This window comes from Ictalurus furcatus, chromosome 19, assembly GCF_023375685.1.
Source record: "Ictalurus furcatus strain D&B chromosome 19, Billie_1.0, whole genome shotgun sequence".
Taxonomy (NCBI): domain Eukaryota; kingdom Metazoa; phylum Chordata; class Actinopteri; order Siluriformes; family Ictaluridae; genus Ictalurus; species Ictalurus furcatus.
In genome coordinates, this window is record NC_071273.1 from 26,394,963 (window position 1) to 26,408,041 (window position 13,079).

Below are 13,079 nucleotides of genomic sequence, written 5' to 3' on the forward strand. Positions count from 1 at the left end.
ACTCGGTTCAGGGCGGTTCACAGAGACGCCTTAACCACATCCCTCGCTTTGCCAGCCAATCTGCTCATGACGAGATCAGAGACATCAGTTCGCGTTCTGCGTTTCATTCTGTTTAAATAACTGCACATCATATCTTCCCACTCATGCACAGTAAATGAATCACTCTTATCGCCCCTGAAGAATGGTGGAGGTGCCGGATCTTGCTGTACTATCACCTTCAGGCCTGATACATCAATGCACTCACTGGAGTGCTGAGACTGGGCTGGTGCGCAAGGTTAAGGCTGGCTGAAATACTCTCCCCTATTTTCTGAGCCAGATCTGAAATGATGCCCCCTAATGACTCAGGAGTAACGACATGTTCAGTATCTGGGCGCGTGATTGGGGTAGAGCTAGCTGCTGGACCTACCGAAGCACCGATCACTGAATCAACTGCGTGCACATGGTCAAGTCCCACATTAGCTTTGGCTCTCCCTCTGCCATAACAACGAGTAGTAATTTCAGACAGTCCCTCATTGCGATATATTTCGGGTCCACCACCCCTGCCCAATGGGAAAGTGACATTAGATTGTTTCACAGGGCTGAAATTGTCTTGGCCAATATCCTCAAACATGTTTCAAATGCAAAGGGAAAACACAAAATGTAAAAACGACTGCGAATGAATATGCCCCTAACAGCAAAACCTTAACCAACTGGCAAGTGTTCAAGTATACGTCATACACGCAGGGAAATATATGAAATAAAGTCTCTCTTTCTCTCTCTCTCTCTCTCTCCCATTCAACCATAACACGAAAGGGGGGAGCACATGTTGAAACAAAATACAACAAAAAAAATCACTCAAAAAGAAGGGTGAAACAACAAAAATAATCACAGATAAATAAAATAAAATTATACACACAAATTAAAATGAGTACATAAGTATATAAATGATGATTTAAATAAATATGAAACAAGATTACTGAAAACTCAAAAATGAATCCCACCTCTCCCACTCAGCCATAACACAAAAGGGAAGAGGAAGAGCTAAAACAGGAAATTACACAACCCACATGACATCACAACAACCAAAAAGGAAAGCACTCACACAAACAGACAGTCACCAGGTACACATCTCCTTTTGTGTAATTCTACACGTTACATTTATGGAATGTTTTCCATACCCGTTACACAGGCAGTTATTGCAGCTGTGTAGGCTAAAAAAGACATTCGGTACAAGAACCAGAAAATAAGGTTTTATGCTGACTTGGCCACGAGAGTACACCAACTGAGGAAACAATCCGATCCAATCCGCCAGGAACTGCGCACTTTGGAGGTCCGACATGGAGTGAGTCACCCTGCCAGACTGCTGGTAACACATAAAGAACAAACCTAAACTTTTTAAACACCAACCGAAGCGTGAGAGTTTGTCAAGAAAATCCAGGAGGACACTGGCGGGAGTTAAAAATAAACGGTAGAACATTTACATACAGCAACATGGCACTAAATCACTGTCACATCGCCTGTTTGGTTTAAGCAGCATTCTGAAAGTGTACTAGCCATTACTGAAGCCATTTTCAGGTACTTTATGTGGGATAGATTTAAAGCAAACATATTACACATGAGTGTTAACTGTTGTCATAAGATAGTGGCAGCGAGTGTTCCGTTAGAGGGCGATAAAGAGTGGTCTGACTGATCCTCACTAAGTGTGGAACGGGCGTTAGTGATATCGGGAGTCAGGATGATTCTTGGGGGTTCTCACGGAAGTGGGAAAAGGGAAGTAGTTCATGTTCAGTGTGTTGGATGCGGGTTCGAGCATCCGAGTTTACCAAGCTCCCCTGTAAGCTTATTTTCATATTGCAAGGTGATATATTTTCATCATTTATTGGAGATGTCTCATGGAGTGACTCTTAATTTTGTTTCTTGGAACTGCAGAGGTCTACAAACACTTAGAAAACTTAAACAAGTCCTGAATAAATGAAAGGAAATGGACTACAAAATTGGACTCCAAAATCCTGACTCCTTTTAGAACAGGACATTACAAAGATAAGGAGGAGATGGCAGGGTAGTGTATACACAACATCATTCTCATCCCAGGACAGAGGAGTTAGGACCCTCTTTCATAAAACAGTCCCACTTCAAGTGAAACAAGTACTTAAAGATAAGTCTGGAAGATATTTAATAGTCCAAGGTTCTCTAGTATCAGAAAACTTAAACTTGGTAAATTTGCATGGCCCCAATATAGACAATCCTAATTTTTTTGTAGATCTGTTCCTTACTCTCTCGACATTAGCAGGACTATACGTGATAGCAGGGGATTTTAATTGTACATTGAATCCCAGTATGAATAGATCCACAGGAGTGGATCAATCACATAATAGGTGTAGAGCAGCTATTCTTCGTTATATCAATGAATTGAATTTGTTAGATATTTGGAGAGAATTGGAACCGCATACCAAAAATCCTACTCTTGTTACTCAAGCATATTCGAGACATATTCTCGAACTGATTATTTTTTAATTTCTTCAGAATTACGGCCCAAAATTCATAACAGCTTCTATGATATTATCGCGATTTCGGATCACGCCCCATGCTGTATAGAATATGTGGATAAAAAATTGACAAAAGACCCAGCTAGAGGGCATTTTCAGCATAAATGGTAACAAGATGAAGAATTTGTGAAATATATAGATACACAGATAGAAGAGTTCTTTGAAATTAATACTACACAAACTTCTGCATGTACAAAGTGGGAAGCATTTAAAGCTTTCCTCAGAGGACATATGATTAGATACACAAGCTCAAAGTCTTATGTGACTAAAGCAATCATTCTTTGAACAAGGAGATAAATCAGGTAAACTATTAGCATGGCAGATTAAACAATTGGACATCAAAACATCAATTACAACCGTTTTAACCAATGGGAAGGTTGTAGTGGATCCTATAGAAATTAATGATGCCTTTAGAGGTTACTATGAAGAATTATATAAAATAGGTTTTTAGATGAACTACCTATACCTCATTTCCCAGATGAACATAAAGAAGACCTGGGGATGGAAATTAATGGGGAAGAGATAGGGCAAGCCATTGTTGACTTGAAGTAAGGAAAAAGGGCAGGACCAGACGGTCTTCAGTTGATATGTATAAAAAATGTAAAAACAAATTGTTAACTCCACTATTGGAAATGTTTCTGGAGGCATTTCAGAAAGAAAGTTTTCCACCCTCTATGAACACTGCTCTGATTACATTACTGCCAAAACCAGGTAAACCCTCTGACAAATGTGAAAACATGAGTCTGTTAAATTCTGACCTTAAGATAATATGTAAACTTTCAGCAAAACGGTTACAAAAGTATTACCACATACCATTGATAAAGATCAAAATGGATTCAAAATGGGAAGGCAAGGTTTCCATAATGTGAGAAGGGTACTGAACGTTATTCATACTAACAAAGAAATGTCCGATACAGCTCTCCTATCATTAGATGCCGAAAAGTCCTTTGATAGGGTTGAATGGCCCTATCTTTTCAATGTTTTAGAAAGATTTGGAAGTGGAAATAATTTCATAAAATGCATTAAGGTAATATATAAAAATTCAACTGCAGAAATCTTGACAAATAGAAATATGTCAAAACCAATAAAAATCAGTAAAGGATGCCGACAGGGTTGCCCGCTCTCTCCTTTGTTGTTCACATTAGCATTTGAAACTCTTGGATTCACATCAGCGATTTTGTGGAATAGCGGTAGGGCTGAGAGAACACAGGATATCTTTGTATGCTGACGATGTCATTCTATTTATGTCGGATATAAGTAAATCAATTCCAGCTGTGTTGGAGATAATTAAGACATTTGGTGCTATCTCGGGACATAAGGTAAATAACACAAAATCTTCTATATTACTGCTCTATTCAAATGAGAGAGGGAATCCGATTTCAGAGGTAATTCAATTTAATGTTGTAGAACAGTTTAAATATTTGGGAGTACAGATTTTGCCAAGACTGGAAAAGGTTGTTGAAGCTAACTATGAACCTTTTAATGCTGGAAATGAATGAGTCAATTGATAGATGGATGTCACTACCAGTATCTATAATTGGGAGAATTAATATATACAAAATGAATATACTACCCAAACTACTTTTACTTATTTCAAAATATTCCACTACCACCACCTTCAGATCTGTTTTCAAGAATTAATACCATGTTTGTCAGATTTATTTGGAACAACAGGAGAGCAAGGCTTCGTTTGTCTTTGTTGTATTTACCATTTGACAGACGGGTAAAATGTCCAAACTTATTGTGGTATTACTGGGCTGCACCGCTGAGGTCTGTAATGTTCTACTTCTCAACATGTGAGTCTCCACATTGGACAGAAATGGAATCTCATAATCTAACCCTACCTCTTCCCTCATACATATACTCAGACACAGCAAAAAGACTACAGAAACAAACTACAAACCAAATTGGTTTGGAAAGTAGCTTGTACTAAGGCTCATACTATGTCTATAAATACACGCCTTAAACTCATACAGTATAAATGGTTAATGAGGACATATGTAGCACCGGTGGAATTAAATAGATATAATAAAAACGTACCAGACATATGTACAAAATGTATGGACGCTGGAGGAACTTTGCTTCATTGTATTTGGCAATGCAGAAGGACTAAATTATTCTGGGAAGAGGTAAGAGTCATAATGGAGAAGATCATTTCAAAACCAATTTTACTGGACTCTAAGCTTTTTCTGTCGGGCTTTTACCCAGAGAAACATAATTATAGTAGAAATGAGCGAGTGTTTATAGACCTCGGCTCGCTCCATGCCAAAAAATGTGTCACATTGTTGTGGACAAAGACTCACAGACCGAGTACTACTCAACGGATAAGACAAATGTTGTCGAGTGTTCCGTTAGAAAGGATAACTTGCATATTAAAAGCTAAACAGCAAATATTTGAAAAATATATGGAGCCCTTTCATTGATTGTATTAAGGATTTGGATTTAACAGATGAGGGAGTGGAGGATTAATATTTGTAGACAGTGCGGGTTCCGACTTTGTAAACTTGATATCCTTCAACATATTTTTGTTTCATTTTGTATTAATTATGATTATAGAAGTCAATTGTGAATAGATTATCATTTGCTAAAACAGGAGGAGCATTCTTGTTCTGAGTGTTTTGTTTTTTTCTTTCTTTTTTGTTGGTTTATTTGTTTGTGTGAGATACTCTCACAGTGTGAAACACTCTGCAGTTACTCTGGATTATTTATATATATATATATATATATATATTATAATTAGTATTATCCAGAGTAACTGCAGAGTGTTTGTGGATGTATAGAACTTGAATGAATGTAAAAGGCTGTATTTCAAAGTGTTACGAAGTAAAAAATAAAAATATTGTGGAGAAAAAAATGAATGAATAAATAAATAAATAAATAAATAATGATAATAATAATAATCCCCACAGCGCCCTCAGCAGGTCAGTTAAGAGAAAAACACATTTCACTGAACAGAAATCTCAGCGTGGAAGTGCTCTACTGCCATCTTGTGGATGCTAAATTTTAATGTTAGTAATAAAAATACGAAATAATATATATTTTTAAATAATTAATGTTTACAATCCTGAAACCCAGACTAAATGTGTGTGTAATTCAAAAATAGTAACTAATTCGAAGTGAAATAGTACATTTTTCCGATATTTCTTAAAATTATTAGCAAATACATTTCTAATTTCAGTAAAATAATTAATGCTGTAAGACAGCCGAGTGCTTCCTCTCTCTGAAATCAGTGTGTGATGTGGTCGACTCTCATCAGTCACACACCTCAGAGACGGGAGGCGGAGCTCTGTTCCTCAGTCACACACCTCAGAGCCGGGAGGCGGAGCTCTGTTCCTCAGTCACACACCTCAGAGACGGGGGGCGGAGCTCTGTTCATCAGCGCTGACATTATTTTGATATATATGGAGAAAGTGAGAGATGCCTCGTCTGATTTGTTATTGAGGCTGTGTGATGATTTCCTCTCGTCTTTCTAATAAGGTAACAGTGTGTGTGATTGGTGGCTGTCTCTCTCTCTCTCTGTCTGTCTCTCTCTCTGTAAGGGGCAGAGTGAGGGGACACACTTCTCTCAGTCTCTCTGGGCGAGTGGAGGTGAACACATCGTGTACAGCGAGGAGGGAGATGGAAATCTGTCTGACTTTTATTCTTCTCTCATCCACACTCACACTCACAGCAGCTGGTAAGTACACACTGATTATTCACACTAAAACATCACACACTTCTCACTTTAACAGTAGCCACCATTTTTAATCCTGAAATGGGAGAAATTTTCCTGGACTGATCGTAACTTTATAAACAGTGAAAGTCTTTCATTTTTATAGAATTTAAAAAGCTGTACATGAGCGTACACACATCATCCTCAGGGGTTTTTCTGAGGCCTCAGTTATAAAATCAGGTCCCAATTAATGATTACAGTTTACACAGGATTTATTGTGTGTGTGTGATAGAGAGAGAAATTGTGTGTGTGTGTGTGTGTATGGTGATAGAGAGAGAGAAAATGTGTGTGTGTGTGTGTGTGTGTGTATGGTGATGGAGAGAGAGAAAATGTGTGTGTGTGTATGGTGATAGAGAGAGAGAGAATGTGTGTGTGTGTTTGGTGATAGAGAGAGAAACTGTGTGTGTGGTGATGGAGAGAGAAATTGTGTGTGTGTGTATGGTGATCGAGAGAGAAATTGTGTGTGTGCGTGTTTGTGTCTGTATGTGTGGTGATGGAGAGAGAATGTGTGTGTGGTGAGAGAGAGAGAGAGTGTGTGTGTGTGGTGATAGAGAGAGATATTGTGTGTAAAAAAAAGAAAAGAAAATGAAAATATAACCTCTCTCTCTCTCTCTCTCTCTCTCTCTCTCTCTCTCAGACAGTGTGAGGTTGGTGAATGGTGGAAGTCGCTGTGCTGGGAGAGTGGAGGTTCTTCAGGAAGGACAGTGGGGAACAGTGTGTAGTTATGGCTGGGATAAGGACGATGCTGCAGTGGTGTGTAGAGAGCTGCGCTGTGGGGAGGCTGTAAATGCACCACAATACGCTCACTTTGGACCAGGATCAGGACCAATCTGGATGGATAATGTACGCTGTAGAGGATCAGAGTCGAAACTGAAGAACTGTGAATCACGTGGGAGGGGGGATTACTGTGGTCATGGTGAAGATGCTGGAGTCACCTGCTCAGGTAAACTGCTGTATTTAGAAAATATATTACAATGAATTAAATAATTATTATGATTGAATTGACTGAATTTGAATTATAGCAGTAAATTATCTTTAATAAAATTCAGATTTTATTTAAATTTGAATCATTTTGGAATGACATTGGAATGATTTCTTGAGACCCTTACACAAACCCCTAGAAGAATCCTGCAGGAATATTCTGCAGATATCCCACATTTTCAGCTCATTTTCCTGTAGAAATACCTGCAGGAATTCTATGAAGGAAAATATGCAGGAATATGCATCTAATATTCTATCCTTCAGGAATGATGTCCTGCAGGTCTGTTTAAAACACACACTTCCTGCAGGACTATTGTGCAGGATCAATCTGAAATTCTGCAGGACATGGCGAGTGTTTGTATCCTGCAGGAAACATACTGGGGAAATAACTTCACAACAAAAGCATTTTCACACAGAAATGATTTCATTCACTGAAATTATGTCACATAATGACTGATGCATTCTGTAAAGTTTCCAAGCCGGAGTTCAATTCACACCTAAAAACAGAAGAGAAAAGATTAAAGACTGTAAATAATAAAATTAGCCGTGTTTGCTAGTAAGAGAGCTAACGTTACACTAACTGCTGTGTTACAAACACATAACAGAACAGTAGTTCAGTACACCATAACGATTAAAGAAATGATTGAATAAAGGTTGGACTATACCTCTACAGACACACAGAGGTTGGTGACAGTTGAATTTGTGAATTCGAATACTTGTGCGATTACGCTGCCAAAGAGTGACGTCATCTCAGTGAATAGAATCTTTTCTCCAAAAAGATTCATTTAATGACCGTTTCTGTAAATGACATCGTTACACCAGTACGTGTGAAAAAGTCTTTTTTGTGCGTTGTGAATGACTCATCGAATCATTTACTCAACTGATTCGTTAAAACACTGAGTCGTTCATGACTAAAACATGTCGTATTATCCTAAAATCAGTGTTGGGGAAGTTACTTTAAAACTGTAGTTTTTCAAGCTACAAGCTACTCATAGTTTGAAGTAGTTAAGCTACAGTCAAGCTACTCTTTTAAAGAAGTAGTTACTACACTACAAGTTACTAACAGAAAGTAGCTCACTACACTGAAGCTACTTAAATGGGTAACATTTTTAGTTTGTCATGATTGTGAATCAGCTTATGAATAACTGTGTGTAATTGTGCAAAAAGAAATTAAACACAATGTAATGACGCATATTTAATAAGTCATAGGTCAGTCACCACAGGAAGTAAACAAAACGCAGCTGCGGTAATTGTGTTAATTTTTTTTATCGTGTTAAATATTTCAAATAAATCTCAAACATTTCCTCTGTAATTCTGACAGCACTAATAATTATATTATGATAAAAATCAGACTGTTGTATTCAGAACATAAAATAAACCCCTCGGCACGCACTGATAAACTTATTGAATGATATTTTATTTTATTTGTAAGTAAATGTAAACATTGTGTTGTGTTGACTTTTAACAACAAAGCAGCAGTAATATTCTCTGTATCACAGAATAAACTCCAGGGTTCATTTATTATGGTATTATCATTTACCCGCCCCATACATCACGTAACTAACTGTGGTTGGTCGCTTTACGTGTCCATCAGACGGTCACTTCCTGTCCGTGTGAGTTAATGAGGCTCTTAATTCCTGTGAAGCAAGCGGGCACCGCAGGTATGCAATGAAGAGGACCGTTATAACTGGACAAAATACGTAGCGATTGGTGACGCTACATCGCTACTGGTTTGAAAAAGTAACTCGTTACAGGAAAAGAGAAACTATTTATAAAGTAGCAGAGCCACTGTCACACTACTGAAAAATGTAGTTAGGTTAGTAGCATCAGTACTTTTAGTTAGCTTCTCCCCAACACGGCCTAAAATGAGCATGCCTACATATCTACTAAAAGACTTCAGAAAGAGGGTTTAAGCAGCGTGTTTTTCCCACTCAAAGCAGATCTACCATTTTTAATTCATTTTATCCACTACGTAACCTGCAGATTTTTGTTTCATTTACAGGAAATAAGAAGTTGTCCTGCAGGAGAGATGAAGTACTTGGGAACTTTATTTTATTTCTGTAGGAGGTGTGCAGTAGTCCTGCAGGATTTTTCCCTTGTGCAGCAAGTGTGTTGGACATTCCTGCATGTTTCTGTTGTACTGAAGGCTCCATTCTATAACCTAGAGAAATTTCCTGCTCAGTTTGTCAATGTGTCCTGCAGGATTTCATCTTTCCTGCAGGAGAGCAGCAAACATCATGCAGAGAAATGAAAATCCTGCAGTCTTCTTGTAGGGTTTTGTTTGTAAGGGTACTCTGTCTTATTGAAAATCTGCACAATATTTACACAATTAAATTAAACACAGGTCAGAATTTGAGACTCACTGCTGGTCCTCACCGGTGCTCTGGGAGAGTGGAGGTGTTTCTTGGAGGTTCCTGGTCCACAGTGTGTGATGCTGACTTTGACCAGCAGGATGCAGAGGTTGTGTGTCGAGAGCTGGGCTGTGGGATTCCTGCGGAGGTTCTGGGATCAGCTGCTTTTGGCCGAGGGGAGGGTCAGGTGTGGACAGAGGAGCTTCAGTGTAGAGGAAATGAATCTGAGATTTACTTCTGTTCAACATCATCTTCACTCAAACACTCAACCTGCTCCCATTACAACGATGTGGGATTAATATGTTCTGGTGAAGTATCATGATTTAACTTCTGTTTAAATAGAGAACACATACCTGTCAATCAAACTTTAAGGTGTCTTTGTTAATTTTCCTCTTTCACTGAGCTCTCGGCTGTTTGTTCAGGTCACACAGGGGCGCGGCTGGTGAACGGACCGGACTCCTGTTCTGGTCGAGTGGAGCTCCAGTACCTCAGTGACTGGGGCACAGTTTGTGCTGTAGGCTGGGATATGAGAGTTGCAGATGTTCTCTGTGCACAGCTGGATTGTGGGAGTGCTGTGGCTGTGGTGGAGGTGGACTGGTTTGGGGAGGGGAGTGGCCACATCTGGGCTGATGTGTTTGATTGTCAGGGGAAGGAGACACACCTATCACAATGTAACATCTCATCATGGAGTCGAGCTGCATGCTCTCATAAACACGATGCTGGAGTCGTCTGTAATGGTGAGATATTAACGTCACCTACACCACGTTAGTGAATAAAGTCAGTGTTCATTAGAATATTTAAATGATGTTCTTCTGCTTCAGGATCATCCGTGGCGTTTCATGAGGGGCGAGTGCGGTTGTCTGGAGGGAGCGAGTGTCAGGGGGAGGTGGAGATTTATTTCAGGCAGGACTGGAGGAGAGTTCTCCTGGACTCGTGGAGTCTGTCTGAGGCGTCTGTGCTCTGCAGACAGCTGGGCTGTGGCTCCGTGCTGAACTACCGCTCCTCTCCATCCACCACTGAACACAAACACATGTGTGTAACGGGTTTCAGCTGCTCTGGGAGTGAAGCTCATCTGGGGAACTGCAGCAGTGCACAATCTGTCAACTGCAGCTCCGGGGAACAGCTGTACATCACCTGCTCAGGTAAGCAGCACAACACCTACCAATGAGCAGCTATTAACAACAGTAATACATGTTTTATAATTCTAAAGTATCTTACTAAATATACAGAGTAATTAAACATGTTATAAGATTTTATTAGTTTTATATATCTTATTATGTTTAAAAAAAATATCTTTAATCCAGACCCCAGGTCCATCAGGCTGGTCGGTTCTGGGGGAGACTGTGCAGGAAGGCTGGAGGTTTTCCACAGCGGCTCGTGGGGGACAGTGTGTGATGACTCGTGGGATATTGAGGATGCGCAGGTGGTGTGCAGACAGCTGCAGTGTGGAGTGGCCCTCAGTACACACATACCAGCCTGGTTTGGTCCTGGAACTGGGTCCATATGGCTGAATGAGGTGGAGTGTGAGGGGAACGAGACGTCCCTGTGGAACTGCAGATTTCAGCTGTGTGAAAAGGGTGAATGTGGACACCAGGAGGACGTAGGAGTCGTGTGCTCAGGTACAGTGTCATTTATCTACAATAATGTTTATGAAGTTATTGTTCATAAAGCAGCAGATGTCCATTAACTTTGAGTGAGAAATTTTTATCCATATTTTAAATAATAACGGCCACAACAGAAGTAATGATTACAAATTTATACTCAGTATGAGTCGTTGTTCTTCCACCAGAGTTTAAAGAGATCCGACTCACGGAGGGCTGTGAGGGGAATCTGGAAGTGTTCTACAATGGAACCTGGGGTAATGTGTGTCACAATCAGATGGATGAGGAGACAGTAAACATGGTGTGTCGAGAGCTGAACTGTGGAAGACGTGGCAGTCTGTCAAACACTGAAGCACGAGTAAAATCTGCTCCTAACTGGCTGGATTCTCTGAAGTGTAGGAAACACGACTCTAATCTGTGGCAGTGTCCATCTTCACCCTGGGGACAGAACAGATGTGATAATGGTGATGAGGTGGCTCGTATTACCTGCACAGGTGGGTGGAGTCAGACTTTTCTGGTTCTGTACATTGCCATAAACTGCAGTGTTTGATTGTGAATAGTGTATAACTAATGTTGCTGAAATATAAAGTGTATTTGGCAAAAATTGATGTTAGAAGTCTGAGAAAAGTCTGCTCTGAGAGATAAAGCTGCATGTGAGACTTTTCATTAATGCATGTATTTTATTACTGCAGATGATGGAAAGTCTCTACGTACACAAGAAAAGTGCTCTTCATTTCCCTCTCAGAAACACTGCTCAAGTAAGGATATATAAGGAAAAGCTGTTAGTACTGTTCTTCATTTGCATTTGTTAGTGACAGAAGATATTTCCTCATCTGTTTATAAAACCATTTTCTGAGGACTTTAATGTATTTCCTCATATAACCATCCTGAGGACATCAATCTTCCTCACATTTCATGAAACTTAAACCAGCAGAGATCAAATCAGTAAACAGAACCCAAAGCTGATCTTACTGCTTCAAATTATTTTATTCTGCAGAAAATGTATTTATTTATAACATTTAATAAGCAGCTGAATTTCAGGATGTTTGTAATTAGTTTAAGATTCTTTTTCAGAACAAAACAAAATAATTTTGGGTAAACTAGAGCATGTTGAGTATAATATAAGGTTATATTATCATTGTGTTGTAGTGAGCTGTGTGACTGGAGCTGTTATTCAGCGTTGGTGTGTTTCCTCATGTGTGATGTGTGTGATGTAGAGCACTGGTCTCTCAGGCTGAGTGGAGGAGAGGGAAGCTGCTCTGGGAGGTTGGAGGTGTATCATGACGCTACGTGGGGCTCCGTTTGTGATGATCAGTGGGACATCAGGAACGCTCAGGTGGTGTGCAGACAGCTGGGCTGTGGGTCGGCGCTGAGTGCTGATAGGAATGTTAGTTCTGGTCCTGGTGAAGGGACTATCTGGCTGAACAGAGTGAAGTGTCGAGGGGATGAGATTCACCTGTGGGACTGTCATCATTCCCTGAAGAAACACACTGACTGCTCTCATGCTGGAGTCACCTGTGCAGGTCAGAGGGGTGTGCTAACTTTTCAGCTTCCTGTCTCCACTCATTACACTTTTCTCCCAGTGTTAAGACCTGATAACTTTTATTTATAATCTTAGATATTAGTTTGAAAGCTCAGACCCTAAACTGTAATACACTGATCAGCAGGTCATAACCCTTATTTAGTGAGAGTATATTTTATTATATGATAGAAAGTCTTTTTTTATTTAATATTCTGTAATTACAGATGTGTCCACTACTACACCCACCACCACCACCACCACCACCACCACCAAATCAGGTATTTGCGAAATACAATATTTTTTAGTGACTGCAACGTTCTGTCTCCACTTCATTACATTTTTCTCCCAGTGTTAAAACCTTATTTTAAGAGAATATTATTTGCTTTT

General features: G+C 39.7%; 1 pseudogene; it reads left to right on the forward strand.

Annotated features, from left to right (window-relative positions):
• Positions 1 to 254: 254 nt before the first annotated feature.
• On the forward strand, positions 255 to 12,861 carry LOC128623163 (scavenger receptor cysteine-rich type 1 protein M130-like; annotated as a pseudogene).
• The last annotated feature ends 218 nt before the right edge of the window (positions 12,862 to 13,079 follow it).